The sequence below is a fragment of the Arvicanthis niloticus genome, chromosome 1 (assembly GCF_011762505.2).
Source record: "Arvicanthis niloticus isolate mArvNil1 chromosome 1, mArvNil1.pat.X, whole genome shotgun sequence".
NCBI lineage: Eukaryota > Metazoa > Chordata > Mammalia > Rodentia > Muridae > Arvicanthis > Arvicanthis niloticus.
In genome coordinates, this window is record NC_047658.1 from 30,990,131 (window position 1) to 31,007,446 (window position 17,316).

General features: G+C 42.0%; 9 non-coding genes across 9 annotated transcripts; all 9 read right to left on the reverse strand.

Annotated features, from left to right (window-relative positions):
• Positions 1-1,330: 1,330 nt before the first annotated feature.
• On the reverse strand, positions 1,331-1,407 carry LOC117700112 (small nucleolar RNA SNORD115). The gene has a single exon (XR_004605393.1). It is a non-coding gene; the product is annotated as a small nucleolar RNA SNORD115 (small nucleolar RNA).
• A 1,830-nt stretch (positions 1,408-3,237) lies between these two features.
• Positions 3,238-3,314, reverse strand: LOC117700118 (small nucleolar RNA SNORD115). The gene has a single exon (XR_004605394.1). It is a non-coding gene; the product is annotated as a small nucleolar RNA SNORD115 (small nucleolar RNA).
• Positions 3,315-5,148: 1,834 nt separating this feature from the next.
• On the reverse strand, positions 5,149-5,225 carry LOC117700267 (small nucleolar RNA SNORD115). The gene has a single exon (XR_004605430.1). It is a non-coding gene; the product is annotated as a small nucleolar RNA SNORD115 (small nucleolar RNA).
• Positions 5,226-7,059: 1,834 nt separating this feature from the next.
• On the reverse strand, positions 7,060-7,136 carry LOC117700124 (small nucleolar RNA SNORD115). The gene has a single exon (XR_004605395.1). It is a non-coding gene; the product is annotated as a small nucleolar RNA SNORD115 (small nucleolar RNA).
• Positions 7,137-8,970: 1,834 nt separating this feature from the next.
• On the reverse strand, positions 8,971-9,047 carry LOC117700134 (small nucleolar RNA SNORD115). The gene has a single exon (XR_004605398.1). It is a non-coding gene; the product is annotated as a small nucleolar RNA SNORD115 (small nucleolar RNA).
• A 1,834-nt stretch (positions 9,048-10,881) lies between these two features.
• Positions 10,882-10,958, reverse strand: LOC117700140 (small nucleolar RNA SNORD115). Its single transcript, XR_004605401.1, has one exon. It is a non-coding gene; the product is annotated as a small nucleolar RNA SNORD115 (small nucleolar RNA).
• Positions 10,959-12,792: 1,834 nt separating this feature from the next.
• Positions 12,793-12,869, reverse strand: LOC117700143 (small nucleolar RNA SNORD115). The gene has a single exon (XR_004605402.1). It is a non-coding gene; the product is annotated as a small nucleolar RNA SNORD115 (small nucleolar RNA).
• A 1,835-nt stretch (positions 12,870-14,704) lies between these two features.
• Positions 14,705-14,781, reverse strand: LOC117700147 (small nucleolar RNA SNORD115). The gene has a single exon (XR_004605403.1). It is a non-coding gene; the product is annotated as a small nucleolar RNA SNORD115 (small nucleolar RNA).
• Positions 14,782-16,620: 1,839 nt separating this feature from the next.
• On the reverse strand, positions 16,621-16,697 carry LOC117700152 (small nucleolar RNA SNORD115). The gene has a single exon (XR_004605404.1). It is a non-coding gene; the product is annotated as a small nucleolar RNA SNORD115 (small nucleolar RNA).
• Positions 16,698-17,316: the final 619 nt, after the last annotated feature.

Genomic DNA, 17,316 nt, shown 5'->3' on the forward strand with positions numbered 1-17,316 from the left:
GCCTTTAACCTCAACTCTCTGGACCTGCCAACACTTTGCTTGAGCTCCTCAAGTTATTTTTAAAAGCACAGTATACAGACAACCTCACAGAGATTTTAGAGTCTGTTTGAAGGAAGTTGTGAGTTTCTCATTCTACCTTGAGGGGAAGGATCATTCACCTGCAAGGTCTAAACTGAATGTCTCAAGTCATTTGAAACACATTTTCTTACATTCCGCAGTGTGTCAGAGGCAGAGTGGATAGTGACAAATGTTCTGCCATGGAAGCATATGTCTTAAGGCTTAATGTATTGCAGTACCATGATACTGAAAAGGTGACCCTAGTTCCTGAATCTAACATGAGGCAAGTTGACATTTAGCCCAGTGTGTCAGGTTCCACAAGATAAGGCTTGGACCTATGAAAAAAAGTCCATGCCTGGCAAGTTTTATTTGAGGATGTTGAGGGGTGAAGTTTAGCAAGAAGAGAATCCAAGTACTTTGAAGGAATTTGGGAAGGAATTGTTTCCATTGCAACCCAGACAACTTCAACTAACACCCATATGTAAATTCCCTCTGGAATGAAGATTTTGGGAAAATTTGCTAGACCTTTGTTCCCTTGTCAAGACATCATGTGGTGGTTGGCAATGGTGGATTTTTAGAGACTACTTTTGTCTCAGTAATCAAGGCTCTGTTTCTTGGTTCCCATGTCATCTTAAAGAGAGTCCTGAGAACAGGCTTGGAAGCCTCTGTTGAGATCCTGTAACTGCTCATGTGGTGAGCAAGGAAGATGCAGATTCCATGTTCAGCAGTTAGTTATCCTCTTATTGCATCAAGGGTGGCTCCTATTAATGGGGCTAGGAATAATCAGATTTTAAGAAAATTCCTGTACCCTCGTAAATGTATATGTCTACATGGTAGGAACTTAACCAACAATCGAAAATCTTCTGGCGTGTTTGGATTTATTGTTTAGCTATCCTTAAGCACTTGAGTTTGGCTGAGCCTCACACTGTAATACACAAAGGCACAAGCTATAGAGAAGGGAAGACATTAGCACAGATGATTCCACTTACCTGACATCTCTGATTGTTTTGGCTCCAAGAAGGCATGCCACATGACTGCAAAACACCAGAAAAGACAGGGGCATAAGCAATGTGGATGCCATGCAGATTGTACACAAGTTGAGTAAAAGACTTAGTGATTGTTAGTAAGCAGTGTTTCCCAGCAAAGGAGAACAAGGATTTTGAAAATTTCTCAGAAGGTGTCAAAGGACAAGGCCATTTGAGTACTTCAGGCAAGTCCCCCAAGAGGTGTCCAAAGACGTTAAAGAACCTCCTGTAACCCTGTCCTCCTGGGCGGGCCTCAGCGTACACCTACAGGCTTATTTTGATGTCATCACCTCTCTTCATGACATTGGGTTGTCATCATTGACCCAGGCTGGGAAAACACAGCCACTTATGATTATATATCACCCAGACCCAGTTCTTACCAGGCTCACCAACACTGCCTCCAGGTTAGAAAAGGGCCCATGGAAATGGAGAGAGCTGCAGCATCCAATGGTCTTCCAAGGACTCAAGGGCAACCTTCTTTGTAAGCTTGAAAATTGACTTCTCTGTAGGAGGAAAGATCAAGATGTCAAGGCTCTTGATTGCCCTTCTTTATTTCAAAATTTATGGAGAGAGAATTTGTGTAAGTACTCTCATTAATAAAGCCCATTTCCATACTCCAGTATCTCAGAATTCTTAAGAGTGTCAAGGGCACAGCTGATCATGAAGTATGTTCTCTCACAATTCCTATCTACAGCCACTTGTCTATGAAGAAGCCCCACCCCCAAAAGCTCTCTGGCTAATTTGCTACCAAAAAACATGGAAAACACAAAAGTAGCAACTTGTCCAAGACAGGCTTAATTCTTTATCTAGAAAAAGCAGCCAGTGCATATATGCCTTAACCTCAACTCCTCTGGACGTGCCAACACTTTGCTCGAGCTCCTCAAGTTATTTTAAAGCACAGTATACAGACAACCTCACAGAGATTTTAGAGTCTGTTTGAAGGAGGTTGTGAGTTTCTCATTCTACCTTGAGGGAAGGATCATTCACCTGCAAGGTCTAAACTGAATGTCTCAAGTCATTTTGAAACACATTTTCTTCATTCTGCAGTGTGTCAGAGGCAGAGTGGATAGTGACAAATGTTCTGCCATGGAAGCATATGTCTTAAGGCTTAATGTATGCAGTACCATGATACTGAAAAGGTGACCCTAGTTCCTGAATCTAACATGAGGCAAGTTGACATTTAGCCCAGTGGTGTCAGGTTCCACAAGATAAGGCTTGACCTATGAAAAATCCATGCCTGGCAAGTTTTATTTGAGGATGGTTGAGGGGTGAAGTTTAGCAAGAAGAGAATCCAATACTTTGAAGGAATTTGGGAAGGAATTGTTTCCATTGCAACCCAGACAAGTTCAACTAACACCCATAATGTAAATTCCCTCTGGAATGAAGATTTTGGGAAAATTTGCTATACCTTTGTTCCCTTGTCAAGACATCATGTGGTGGTTGGCAATGGTGGATTTTAGAGACTACTTTTGTCTCAGTAATCAAGGCTCTGTTTCTTGGTTCCCATGATCATCTAAAGAGGAGTCCTGAGAACAGGCTTGGAAGCCTCTGTTAGAGATCCTGTAACTGCTCATGTGGTGAGCAAGGAAGATGCAGATACCATGTTCAGCAGTTAGTTATCCTCTTATTGCATCAAGGGTGGCTCCTATTAATGGGGCTAGGAATAATCAGATTTTAAGAAAATTCCTGCACCCTCGTAAATGTATATGTCTACATGGTAGAATTTAACCCACAATCGAAAATCTTCTGGCGTGTTTGGATTTATTGTTTAGCTATCCTTAAGCACTTGAGTTTGGCTGAGCCTCACACTGTAATACACAAAGGCACAAGCTATAGAGAAGGGAAGACATTAGCACAGATGATTCCACTTACCTGACATCTCTGATTGTTTTGGCTCCAAGAAGGCATGCCACATGACTGCAAAACACCAGAAAAGACAGGGGCATAAGCAATGTGGATGCCATGCAGATTGTACACAAGTTGAGTAAAAGACTTAGTGATTGTTAGTAAGCAGTGTTTCCCAGCAAAGGAGAACAAGGATTTTGAAAATTTCTCAGAAGGTGTCAAAGGACAAGGCCATTTGAGTACTTCAGGCAAGTCCCCCAAGAGGTGTCCAAAGACTTAAAGAACCTCCTGTAACCCTGTCCTCCTGGGCGGGCCTCAGCGTACACCTACAGGCTTATTTTGATGTCATCACCTCTCTTCATGACATTGGGTTGTCATCATTGACCCAGGCTGGGAAAACACAGCCACTTATGATTATATATCACCCAGACCCAGTTCTTACCAGGCTCACCAACACTGCCTCCATGTTAGAAAAGGGCCCATGGAAATGGAGAGAGCTGCAGCATCCAATGGTCTTCCAAGGACTCAAGGGCAACCTTCTTTGTAAGCTTGAAAATTGACTTCTCTGTAGGAGGAAAGATCAAGATGTCAAGGCTCATGATTGCCCTTCTTTATTTCAAAATTTATGGAGAGAGAATTTGTGTAAGTACTCTCATTAATAAAGCCCATTTCCATACTCCAGTATCTCAGAATTCTTAAGAGTGTCAAGGGCACAGCTGATCATGAAGTATGTTCTCTCACAATTCCTATCTACAGCCACTTGTCTATGAAGAAGCCCCACCCCCAAAAGCTCTCTTGGCTAATTTGCTACAAAAAACATGGAAAACACAAAGTAGCAACTTGTCCCAAGACAGGCTTAATTCTTTATCTAGAAAAAGCAGCCAGTGCATATATGCCTTTAACCTCAACTCTCTGGACCTGCCAACACTTTGCTTGAGCTCCTCAAGTTATTTTAAAAAGCACAGTATACAGACAACCTCACAGAGATTTTAGAGTCTGTTTGAAGGAAGTTGTGAGTTTCTCATTCTACCTTGAGGGGAAGGATCATTCACCTGCAAGGTCTAAACTGAATGTCTCAAGTCATTTTGAAACACATTTTCTTACATTCTGCAGTGTGTCAGAGGCAGAGTGGATAGTGACAAATGTTCTGCCATGGAAGCATATGTCTTAAGGCTTAATGTATTGCAGTACCATGATACTGAAAAGGTGACCCTAGTTCCTGAATCTAACATGAGGCAAGTTGACATTTAGCCCAGTGGTGTCAGGTTCCAGAAGATAAGGCTTGACCTATGAAAAAATCCATGCCTGGCAAGTTTTATTTGAGGATGGTTGAGGGGTGAAGTTTAGCAAGAAGAGAATCCAATACGTTGAAGGAATTTGGGAAGGAATTGTTTCCGTTGCAACCCAGACAACTTCAACTAACACCCATATGTAAATTCCCTCTGGAATGAAGATTTTGGGAAAATTTGCTAGACTTTTGGTCCCTTGTCAAGACATCATGTGGTGGTTGGCAATGGTGGATTTTTATAGACTACTTTTGTCTCAGTAATCAAGGCTCTGTTTCTTGGTTCCCATGTCATCTTAAAGAGAGTCCTGAGAACAGACTTGGAAGCCTCTGTTGAGATCCTGTAACTGCTCATGTGGTGAGCAAGGAAGATGCAGATACCATGTTCAGCAGTTAGTTATCCTCTTATTGCATCAAGGGTGGCTCCTATTAATGGGGCTAGGAATAATCAGATTTTAAGAAAATTCCTGTACCCTCGTAAATGTATATGTCTACATGGTAGAACTTAACCCACAATCGAAAATCTTCTGGCGTGTTTGGATTTATTGTTTAGCTATCCTTAAGCACTTGAGTTTGGCTGAGCCTCACACTGTAATACACAAAGGCACAAGCTATAGAGAAGGGAAGACATTAGCACAGATGATTCCACTTACCTGACATCTCTGATTGTTTTGGCTCCAAGAAGGCATGCCACATGACTGCAAAACACCAGAAAAGACAGGGGCATAAGCAATGTGGATGCCATGCAGATTGTACACAAGTTGAGTAAAAGACTTAGTGATTGTTAGTAAGCAGTGTTTCCCAGCAAAGGAGAACAAGGATTTTGAAAATTTCTCAGGAGGTGTCAAAGGACAAGGCCATTTGAGTACTTCAGGCAAGTCCCCCAAGAGGTGTCCAAAGACTTAAAGAACCTCCTGTAACCCTGTCCTCCTGGGCGGGCCTCAGCGTACACCTACAGGCTTATTTTGATGTTATCACCTCTCTTCATGACATTGGGTTGTCATCATTGACCCAGGCTGGGAAAACACAGCCACTTATGATTATATATCACCCAGACCCAGTTCTTACCAGGCTCACCAACACTGCCTCCATGTTAGAAAAGGGCCCATGGAAATGGAGAGAGCTGCAGCATCCAATGGTCTTCCAAGGACTCAAGGGCAACCTTCTTTGTAAGCTTGAAAATTGACTTCTCTGTAGGAGGAAAGATCAAGATGTCAAGGCTCATGATTGCCCTTCTTTATTTCAAAATTTATGGAGAGAGAATTTGTGTAAGTACTCTCATTAATAAAGCCCATTTCCATACTCCAGTATCTCAGAATTCTTAAGAGTGTCAAGGGCACAGCTGATCATGAAGTATGTTCTCTCACAATTCCTATCTACAGCCACTTGTCTATGAAGAAGCCCCACCCCCAAAAGCTCTCTTGGCTAATTTGCTACAAGAAACATGGAAAACACAAAGTAGCAACTTGTCCCAAGACAGGCTTAATTCTTTATCTAGAAAAAGCAGCCAGTGCATATATGCCTTTAACCTCAACTCTCTGGACCTGCCAACACTTTGCTTGAGCTCCTCAAGTTATTTTAAAAAGCACAGTATACAGACAACCTCACAGAGATTTTAGAGTCTGTTTGAAGGAAGTTGTGAGTTTCTCATTCTACCTTGAGGGGAAGGATCATTCACCTGCAAGGTCTAAACTGAATGTCTCAAGTCATTTTGAAACACATTTTCTTGCATTCTGCAGTGTGTCAGAGGCAGAGTGGATAGTGACAAATGTTCTGCCATGGAAGCATATGTCTTAAAGCTTAATGTATTGCAGTACCATGATACTGAAAAGGTGACCCTAGTTCCTGAATCTAACATGAGGCAAGTTGACATTTAGCCCAGTGGTGTCAGGTTCCACAAGATAAGGCTTGACCTATGAAAAAATCCATGCCTGGCAAGTTTTATTTGAGGATGGTTGAGGGGTGAAGTTTAGCAAGAAAAGAATCCAATACTTTGAAGGAATTTGGGAAGGAATTGTTTCCATTGCAACCCAGACAACTTCAACTAACACCCATATGTAAATTCCCTCTGGAATGAAGATTTTGGGAAAATTTGCTAGACTTTTGGTCCCTTGTCAAGACATCATGTGGTGGTTGGCAATGGTGGATTTTTAGAGACTACTTTTGTCTCAGTAATCAAGGCTCTGTTTCTTGGTTCCCATGTCATCTTAAAGAGAGTCCTGAGAACAGGCTTGGAAGCCTCTGTTGAGATCCTGTAACTGCTCATGTGGTGAGCAAGGAAGATGCAGATACCATGTTCAGCAGTTAGTTATCCTCTTATTGCATCAAGGGTGGCTCCTATTAATGGGGCTAGGAATAATCAGATTTTAAGAAAATTCCTGTACCCTCGTAAATGTATATGTCTACATGGTAGAACTTAACCCACAATCGAAAATCTTCTGGCGTGTTTGGATTTATTGTTTAGCTATCCTTAAGCACTTGAGTTTGGCTGAGCCTCACACTGTAATACACAAAGGCACAAGCTATAGAGAAGGGAAGACATTAGCACAGATGATTCCACTTACCTGACATCTCTGATTGTTTTGGCTCCAAGAAGGCATGCCACATGACTGCAAAACACCAGAAAAGACAGGGGCATAAGCAATGTGGATGCCATGCAGATTGTACACAAGTTGAGTAAAAGACTTAGTGATTGTTAGTAAGCAGTGTTTCCCAGCAAAGGAGAACAAGGATTTTGAAAATTTCTCAGAAGGTGTCAAAGGACAAGGCCATTTGAGTACTTCAGGCAAGTCCCCCAAGAGGTGTCCAAAGACTTAAAGAACCTCCTGTAACCCTGTCCTCCTGGGCGGGCCTCAGCGTACACCTACAGGCTTATTTTGATGTCATCACCTCTCTTCATGACATTGGGTTGTCATCATTGACCCAGGCTGGGAAAACACAGCCACTTATGATTATATATCACCCAGACCCAGTTCTTACCAGGCTCACCAACACTGCCTCCATGTTAGAAAAGGGCCCATGGAAATGGAGAGAGCTGCAGCATCCAATGGTCTTCCAAGGACTCAAGGGCAACCTTCTTTGTAAGCTTGAAAATTGACTTCTCTGTAGGAGGAAAGATCAAGATGTCAAGGCTCATGATTGCCCTTCTTTATTTCAAAATTTATGGAGAGAGAATTTGTGTAAGTACTCTCATTAATAAAGCCCATTTCCATACTCCAGTATCTCAGAATTCTTAAGAGTGTCAAGGGCACAGCTGATCATGAAGTATGTTCTCTCACAATTCCTATCAACAGCCACTTGTCTATGAAGAAGCCCCACCCCCAAAAGCTCTCTTGGCTAATTTGCTACAAGAAACATGGAAAACACAAAGTAGCAACTTGTCCCAAGACAGGCTTAATTCTTTATCTAGAAAAAGCAGCCAGTGCATATATGCCTTTGACCTCAACTCTCTGGACGTTCCAACACTTTGCTTGAGCTCCTCAAGTTATTTTAAAAAGCACAGTATACAGACAACCTCACAGAGATTTTAGAGTCTGTTTGAAAGAAGTTGTGAGTTTCTCATTCTACCTTGAGGGGAAGGATCATTCACCTGCAAGTTCTAAACTGAATGTCTCAAGTCATTTTGAAACACATTTTCTTACATTCTGCAGTGTGTCAGAGGCAGAGTGGATAGTGACAAATGTTCTGCCATGGAAGCATATGTCTTAAGGCTTAATGTATTGCAGTACCATGATACTGAAAAGGTGACCCTAGTTCCTGAATCTAACATGAGGCAAGTTGACATTTAGCCCAGTGGTGTCAGGTTCCACAAAATAAGGCTTGACCTATGAAAAAATCCATGGCTGGTAAGTTTTATTTGAGGATGGTTGAGGGGTGAAGTTTAGCAAGAAGGGAATCCAATACTTTGAAGGAATTTGGGAAGGAATTGTTTCCATTGCAACCCAGACAACTTCAACTAACACCCATATGTAAATTCCCTCTGGAATGAAGATTTTGGGAAAATTTGCTAGACTTTTGGTCCCTTGTCAAGACATCATGTGGTGGTTGGCAATGTTGGATTTTTATAGACTACTTTTGTCTCAGTAATCAAGGCTCTGTTTCTTGGTTCCCATGTCATCTTAAAGAGAGTCCTGAGAACAGGCTTGGAAGCCTCTGTTGAGATCCTGTAACTGCTCATGTGGTGAGCAAGGAAGATGCAGATACCATGTTCAGCAGTTAGTTATCCTCTTATTGCATCAAGGGTGGCTCCTATTAATGGGGCTAGGAATAATCAGATTTTAAGAAAATTCCTGTACCCTCGTAAATGTATATGTCTACATGGTAGAACTTAACCCACAATCGAAAATCTCCTGGCGTGTTTGGATTTATTGTTTAGCTATCCTTAAGCACTTGAGTTTGGCTGAGCCTCACACTGTAATACACAAAGGCACAAGCTATAGAGAAGGGAAGACATTAGCACAGATGATTCCACTTACCTGACATCTCTGATTGTTTTGGCTCCAAGAAGGCATGCCACATGACTGCAAAACACCAGAAAAGACAGGGGCATAAGCAATGTGGATGCCATGCAGATTGTACACAAGTTGAGTAAAAGACTTAGTGATTGTTAGTAAGCAGTGTTTCCCAGCAAAGGAGAACAAGGATTTTGAAAATTTCTCAGAAGGTGTCAAAGGACAAGGCCATTTGAGTACTTCAGGCAAGTCCCCCAAGAGGTGTCCAAAGACTTAAAGAACCTCCTGTAACCCTGTCCTCCTGGGCGGGCCTCAGCGTACACCTACAGGCTTATTTTGATGTCATCACCTCTCTTCATGACATTGGGTTGTCATCATTGACCCAGGCTGGGAAAACACAGCCACTTATGATTATATATCACCCAGACCCAGTTCTTACCAGGCTCACCAACACTGCCTCCATGTTAGAAAAGGGCCCATGGAAATGGAGAGAGCTGCAGCATCCAATGGTCTTCCAAGGACTCAAGGGCAACCTTCTTTGTAAGCTTGAAAATTGACTTCTCTGTAGGAGGAAAGATCAAGATGTCAAGGCTCATGATTGCCCTTCTTTATTTCAAAATTTATGGAGAGAGAATTTGTGTAAGTACTCTCATTAATAAGGCCCATTTCCAAACTCCAGTATCTCAGAATTCTTAAGAGTGTCAAGGGCACAGCTGATCATGAAGTATGTTCTCTCCCAAATCCTATGAAAAGCCACTTGTCTATGAAGAAGCCCCACCCCCAAAAGCTCTCTTGGCTAATTTGCTACAAGAAACATGGAAAACACAAAGTAGCAACTTGTCCCAAGACAGGCTTAATTCTTTATCTAGAAAAAGCAGCCAGTGCATATATGCCTTTAACCTCAACTCTCTGGACGTTCCAACACTTTGCTTGAGCTCCTCAAGTTATTTTAAAAAGCACAGTATACAGACAACCTCACAGAGATTTTAGAGTCTGTTTGAAGGAAGTTGTGAGTTTCTCATTCTACCTTGAGGGGAAGGATCATTCACCTGCAAGTTCTAAACTGAATGTCTCAAGTCATTTTGAAACACATTTTCTTGCATTCTGCAGTGTGTCAGAGGCAGAGTGGATAGTGACAAATGTTCTGCCATGGAAGCATATGTCTTAAGGCTTAATGTATTGCAGTACCATGATACTGAAAAGGTGACCCTAGTTCCTGAATCTAAAGTGAGGGAAGTTGACATTTAGCCCAGTGGTGTCAGGTTCCACAAGATAAGGCTTGACCTATGAAAAAATCCATGCCTGGCAAGTTTTATTTGAGGATGGTTGAGGGGTGAAGTTTAGCAAGAAGAGAATCCAATAATTTGAAGGAATTTGGGAAGGAATTGTTTCCATTGCAACCCAGACAACTTCAACTAACACCCATATGTAAATTCCCTCTGGAATGAAGATTTTGGGAAAATTTGCTAGACTTTTGTTCCCTTGTCAAGACATCATGTGGTGGTTGGCAATGGTGGATTTTTATAGACTACTTTTGTCTCAGTAATCAAGGCTCTGTTTCTTGGTTCCCATGTCATCTTAAAGAGAGTCCTGAGAACAGACTTGGAAGCCTCTGTTGAGATCCTGTAACTGCTCATGTGGTGAGCAAGGAAGATGCAGATACCATGTTCAGCAGTTAGTTATCCTCTTATTGCATCAAGGGTGGCTCCTATTAATGGGGCTAGGAATAATCAGATTTTAAGAAAATTCCTGTACCCTCTTAAATGTATATGTCTACATGGTAGAACTTAACCCACAATCGAAAATCTTCTGGCGTGTTTGGATTTATTGTTTAGCTATCCTTAAGCACTTGAGTTTGGCTGAGCCTCACACTGTAATACACAAAGGCACAAGCTATAGAGAAGGGAAGACATTAGCACAGATGATTCCACTTACCTGACATCTCTGATTGTTTTGGCTCCAAGAAGGCATGCCACATGACTGCAAAACACCAGAAAAGACAGGGGCATAAGCAATGTGGATGCCATGCAGATTGTACACAAGTTGAGTAAAAGACTTAGTGATTGTTAGTAAGCAGTGTTTCCCAGCAAAGGAGAACAAGGATTTTGAAAATTTCTCAGAAGGTGTCAAAGGACAAGGCCATTTGAGTACTTCAGGCAAGTCCCCCAAGAGGTGTCCAAAGACTTAAAGAACCTCCTGTAACCCTGTCCTCCTGGGCGGGCCTCAGCGTACACCTACAGGCTTATTTTGATGTCATCACCTCTCTTCATGACATTGGGTTGTCATCATTGACCCAGGCTGGGAAAACACAGCCACTTATGATTATATATCACCCAGACCCAGTTCTTACCAGGCTCACCAACACTGCCTCCATGTTAGAAAAGGGCCCATGGAAATGGAGAGAGCTGCAGCATCCAATGGTCTTCCAAGGACTCAAGGGCAACCTTCTTTGTAAGCTTGAAAATTGACTTCTCTGTAGGAGGAAAGATCAAGATGTCAAGGCTCATGATTGCCCTTCTTTATTTCAAAATTTATGGAGAGAGAATTTGTGTAAGTACTCTCATTAATAAAGCCCATTTCCATACTCCAGTATCTCAGAATTCTTAAGAGTGTCAAGGGCACAGCTGATCATGAAGTATGTTCTCTCACAATTCCTATCTACAGCCACTTGTCTATGAAGAAGCCCCACCCCCAAAAGCTCTCTTGGCTAATTTGCTACAAGAAACATGGAAAACACAAAGTAGCAACTTGTCCCAAGACAGGCTTAATTCTTTATCTAGAAAAAGCAGCCAGTGCATATATGCCTTTAACCTCAACTCTCTGGACGTGCCAACACTTTGCTCGAGCTCCTCAAGTTATTTTAAAAAGCACAGTATACAGACAACCTCACAGAGATTTTAGAGTCTGTTTGAAGGAAGTTGTGAGTTTCTCATTCTACCTTGAGGGGAAGGATCATTCACCTGCAAGGTCTAAACTGAATGTCTCAAGTCATTTTGAAACACATTTTCTTACATTCTGCAGTGTGTCAGAGGCAGAGTGGATAGTGACAAATGTTCTGCCATGGAAGCATATGTCTTAAGGCTTAATGTATTGCAGTACCATGATACTGAAAAGGTGACCCTAGTTCCTGAATCTAACATGAGGCAAGTTGACATTTAGCCCAGTGGTGTCAGGTTCCACAAGATAAGGCTTGACCTATGAAAAAATCCATGCCTGGCAAGTTTTATTTGAGGATGGTTGAGGGGTGAAGTTTAGCAAGAAGAGAATCCAATACTTTGAAGGAATTTGGGAAGGAATTGTTTCCATTGCAACCCAGACAACTTCAACTAACACCCATATGTAAATTCCCTCTGGAATGAAGATTTTGGGAAAATTTGCTAGACCTTTGTTCCCTTGTCAAGACATCATGTGGTGGTTGGCAATGGTGGATTTTTATAGACTACTTTTGTCTCAGTAATCAAGGCTCTGTTTCTTGGTTCCCATGTCATCTTAAAGAGAGTCCTGAGAACAGGCTTGGAAGCCTCTGTTGAGATCCTGTAACTGCTCATGTGGTGAGCAAGGAAGATGCAGATACCATGTTCAGCAGTTAGTTATCCTCTTATTGCATCAAGGGTGGCTCCTATTAATGGGGCTAGGAATAATCAGATTTTAAGAAAATTCCTGTACCCTCGTAAATGTATATGTCTACATGGTAGAACTTAACCCACAATCGAAAATCTCCTGGCGTGTTTGGATTTATTGTTTAGCTATCCTTAAGCACTTGAGTTTGGCTGAGCCTCACACTGTAATACACAAAGGCACAAGCTATAGAGAAGGGAAGACATTAGCACAGATGATTCCACTTACCTGACATCTCTGATTGTTTTGGCTCCAAGAAGGCATGCCACATGACTGCAAAACACCAGAAAAGACAGGGGCATAAGCAATGTGGATGCCATGCAGATTGTACACAAGTTGAGTAAAAGACTTAGTGATTGTTAGTAAGCAGTGTTTCCCAGCAAAGGAGAACAAGGATTTTGAAAATTTCTCAGAAGGTGTCAAAGGACAAGGCCATTTGAGTACTTCAGGCAAGTCCCCCAAGAGGTGTCCAAAGACTTAAAGAACCTCCTGTAACCCTGTCCTCCTGGGCGGGCCTCAGCGTACACCTACAGGCTTATTTTGATGTCATCACCTCTCTTCATGACATTGGGTTGTCATCATTGACCCAGGCTGGGAAAACACAGCCACTTATGATTATATATCACCCAGACCCAGTTCTTACCAGGCTCACCAACACTGCCTCCATGTTAGAAAAGGGCCCATGGAAATGGAGAGAGCTGCAGCATCCAATGGTCTTCCAAGGACTCAAGGGCAACCTTCTTTGTAAGCTTGAAAATTGACTTCTCTGTAGGAGGAAAGATCAAGATGTCAAGGCTCATGATTGCCCTTCTTTATTTCAAAATTTATGGAGAGAGAATTTGTGTAAGTACTCTCATTAATAAAGCCCATTTCCATACTCCAGTATCTCAGAATTCTTAAGAGTGTCAAGGGCACAGCTGATCATGAAGTATGTTCTCTCACAATTCCTATCTACAGCCACTTGTCTATGAAGAAGCCCCACCCCCAAAAGCTCTCTTGGCTAATTTGCTACAAGAAACATGGAAAACACAAAGTAGCAACTTGTCCCAAGACAGGCTTAATTCTTTATCTAGAAAAAGCAGCCAGTGCATATATGCCTTTAACCTCAACTCTCTGGACGTTCCAACACTTTGCTTGAGCTCCTCAAGTTATTTTAAAAAGCACAGTATACAGACAACCTCACAGAGATTTTAGAGTCTGTTTGAAGGAAGTTGTGAGTTTCTCATTCTACCTTGAGGGGAAGGATCATTCACCTGCAAGTTCTAAACTGAATGTCTCAAGTCATTTTGAAACACATTTTCTTACATTCTGCAGTGTGTCAGAGGCAGAGTGGATAGTGACAAATGTTCTGCCATGGAAGCATATGTCTTAAGGCTTAATGTATTGCAGTACCATGATACTGAAAAGGTGACCCTAGTTCCTGAATCTAACTTGTGGCAAGTTGACATTTAGCCCAGTGGTGTCAGGTTCCACAAGATAAGGCTTGACCTATGAAAAAATCCATGCCTGGCAAGTTTTATTTGAGGATGGTTGAGGGGTGAAGTTTAGCAAGAAAAGAATCCAATACTTTGAAGGAATTTGGGAAGGAATTGTTTCCATTGCAACCCAGACAACTTCAACTAACACCCATATGTAAATTCCCTCTGGAATGAAGATTTTGGGAAAATTTGCTAGACTTTTGGTCCCTTGTCAAGACATCATGTGGTGGTTGGCAATGGTGGATTTTTATAGACTACTTTTGTCTCAGTAATCAAGGCTCTGTTTCTTGGTTCCCATGTCATCTTAAAGAGAGTCCTGAGAACAGGCTTGGAAGCCTCTGTTGAGATCCTGTAACTGCTCATGTGGTGAGCAAGGAAGATGCAGATACCATGTTCAGCAGTTAGTTATCCTCTTATTGCATCAAGGGTGGCTCCTATTAATGGGGCTAGGAATAATCAGATTTTAAGAAAATTCCTGTACCCTCGTAAATGTATATGTCTACATGGTAGAACTTAACCCACAATCGAAAATCTCCTGGCGTGTTTGGATTTATTGTTTAGCTATCCTTAAGCACTTGAGTTTGGCTGAGCCTCACACTGTAATACACAAAGGCACAAGCTATAGAGAAGGGAAGACATTAGCACAGATGATTCCACTTACCTGACATCTCTGATTGTTTTGGCTCCAAGAAGGCATGCCACATGACTGCAAAACACCAGAAAAGACAGGGGCATAAGCAATGTGGATGCCATGCAGATTGTACACAAGTTGAGTAAAAGACTTAGTGATTGTTAGTAAGCAGTATTTCCCAGCAAAGGAGAACAAGGATTTTGAAAATTTCTCAGAAGGTGTCAAAGGACAAGGCCATTTGAGTACTTCAGGCAAGTCCCCCAAGAGGTGTCCAAAGACTTAAAGAACCTCCTGTAACCCTGTCCTCCTGGGCGGGGCCTCAGCGTACACCTACAGGCTTATTTTGATGTCATCACCTCTCTTCATGACATTGGGTTGTCATCATTGACCCAGGCTGGGAAAACACAGCCACTTATGATTATATATCACCCACGACCCAGTTCTTACAGGCTCACCAACACTGCCTCCGAGGTTAGAAAAGGGCCCATGGAAATGGAAGAGAGCTGCAGCATCCAATGGTCTTCCAAGGACTCAAGGGCAACCTTCTTTGTAAGCTTGAAAATTGACTTCTCGGTAGGAGGAAAGATCAAGATGTCAAGGCTCATGATTGCCCTTCTTATTTCAAAATTTATGGAGAGAGAATTTGTGTAAGTACTCTCATTAATAAAGCCCATTTCCACACTCCAGTATCTCAGAATTCTTAAGAGTGTCAAGAGCACAGCTGATCATGAAGTATGTTCTCTCACAATTCCTATCAACAGCCACTTGTCTATGAAGAAGCCCCACCCCCAAAAGCTCTCTTGCTAATTTGCTACAAGAAACATGGAAAACACAAAGTAGCAACTTGTCCACAGACAGGCTTAATTCTTTATCTAGAAAAGCAGCCAGTGCATATATGCCTTTAACCTCAACTCTCTGGACGTGCCAACACTTTGCTCGAGCTCCTCAAGTTATTTTAAAAAGCACAGTATACAGACAACCTCACAGAGATTTTAGAGTCTGTTTGAAGGAAGTTGTGAGTTTCTCATTCTACCTTGAGGGGAAGGATCATTCACCTGCAAGTTCTAAACTGAATGTCTCAAGTCATTTTGAAACACATTTTCTTACATTCTGCAGTGTGTCAGAGGCAGAGTGGATAGTGACAAAATGTTCTGCCATGGAAGCATATGTCTTAAGGCTTAATGTATTGCAGTACCATGATACTGAAAAGGTGACCCTAGTTCCTGAATCTAACATGAGGCAAGTTGACATTTAGCCCAGTGGTGTCAGGTTCCACAAGATAAGGCTTGACCTATGAAAAAAAATCCATGCCTGGCAAGTTTTATTTGAGGATGGTTGAGGGGTGAAGTTTAGCAAGAAGAGAATCCAATACTTTGAAGGAATTTGGGAAGGAATTGTTTCCATTGCAACCCAGACACTTCAACTAACACCCATATGTAAATTCCCTCTGGAATGAAGATTTTGGGAAAATTTGCTAGACTTTTGGTCACCTTGTCAAGACATCATGTGGTGGTTGGCAATGGTGGATTTTTATAGACTACTTTTGTCTCAGTAATCAAGGCTCTGTTTCTTGGTTTCCCCATGTCATCTTAAAGAGAGTCCTGAGAACAGGCTTGGAAGCCTCTGTTGAGATCCTGTAACTGCTCATGTGGTGAGCAAGGAAGATGCAGGATTACCATGTTCAGCAGTTAGTTATCCTCTTATTGCATCAAGGGTGGCTCCTATTAATGGGCTAGGAATAATCAGATTTTAAGAAAATTCCTGTACCCTCGTAAATGTATATGTCTACATGGTAGAACTTAACCCACAATCGAAAATCTTCTGGCGTGTTTGGATTTATTGTTTAGCTATCCTTAAGCACTTGAGTTTGGCTGAGCCTCACACTGTAATACACAAGGCACAAGCTATAGAGAAGGGAAGACATTAGCACAGATGATTCCACTTACCTGACATCTCTGATTGTTTTGGCTCCAAGAAGGCATGCCACATGACTGCAAAACACCAGAAAAGACAGGGGCATAAGCAATGTGGATGCCATGCAGATTGTACACAAGTTGAGTAAAAGACTTAGTGATTGTTAGTAAGCAGTGTTTCCCAGCAAAGGAGAACAAGGATTTTGAAAATTTCTCAGAAGGTGTCAAAGGACAAGGCCATTTGAGTACTTCAGGCAAGTCCCCCAAGAGGTGTCCAAAGACTTAAAGAAACCTCCTGTAACCCTGTCCTCCTGGGCGGGCCTCAGCGTACACCTACAGGCTTATTTTGATGTCATCACCTCTCTTCATGACATTGGGTTGTCATCATTGACCCAGGCTGGGAAAACACAGCCACTTATGATTATATATCACCCAGACCCAGTTCTTACCAGGCTCACCAACACTGCCTCCATGTTAGAAAAGGGCCCATGGAAATGGAGAGAGCTGCAGCATCCAATGGTCTTCCAAGGACTCAAGGGCAACCTTCTTTGTAAGCTTTGAAAATTGACTTCTCTGTAGGAGGAAAGATCAAGCATGTCAAGGCTCATGATTGCCCTTCTTTATTTCAAAATTTATGGAGAGAGAATTTGTGTAAGTACTCTCATTAATAAAGCCCATTTCCATACTCCAGTATCTCAGAATTCTTAAGAGTGTCAAGGGCACAGCTGATCATGAAGTATGTTCTCTCACAATTCCTATCTACAGCCACTTGTCTATGAAGAAGCCCCACCCCCAAAGCTCTCTTGGCTAATTTGCTACAAGAAAACATGGAAAAACACAAAGTAGCAACTTGTCCCAAGACAGGCTTAATTCTTATCTAGAAAAAGCAGCCAGTGCATATATGCCTTTAACCTCAACTCTCTGGACGTGCCAACACTTTGCTCGAGCTCCTCAAGTTATTTTAAAAGCACAGTATACAGACAACTCACAGAGATTTTAGAGTCCTGTTTGAA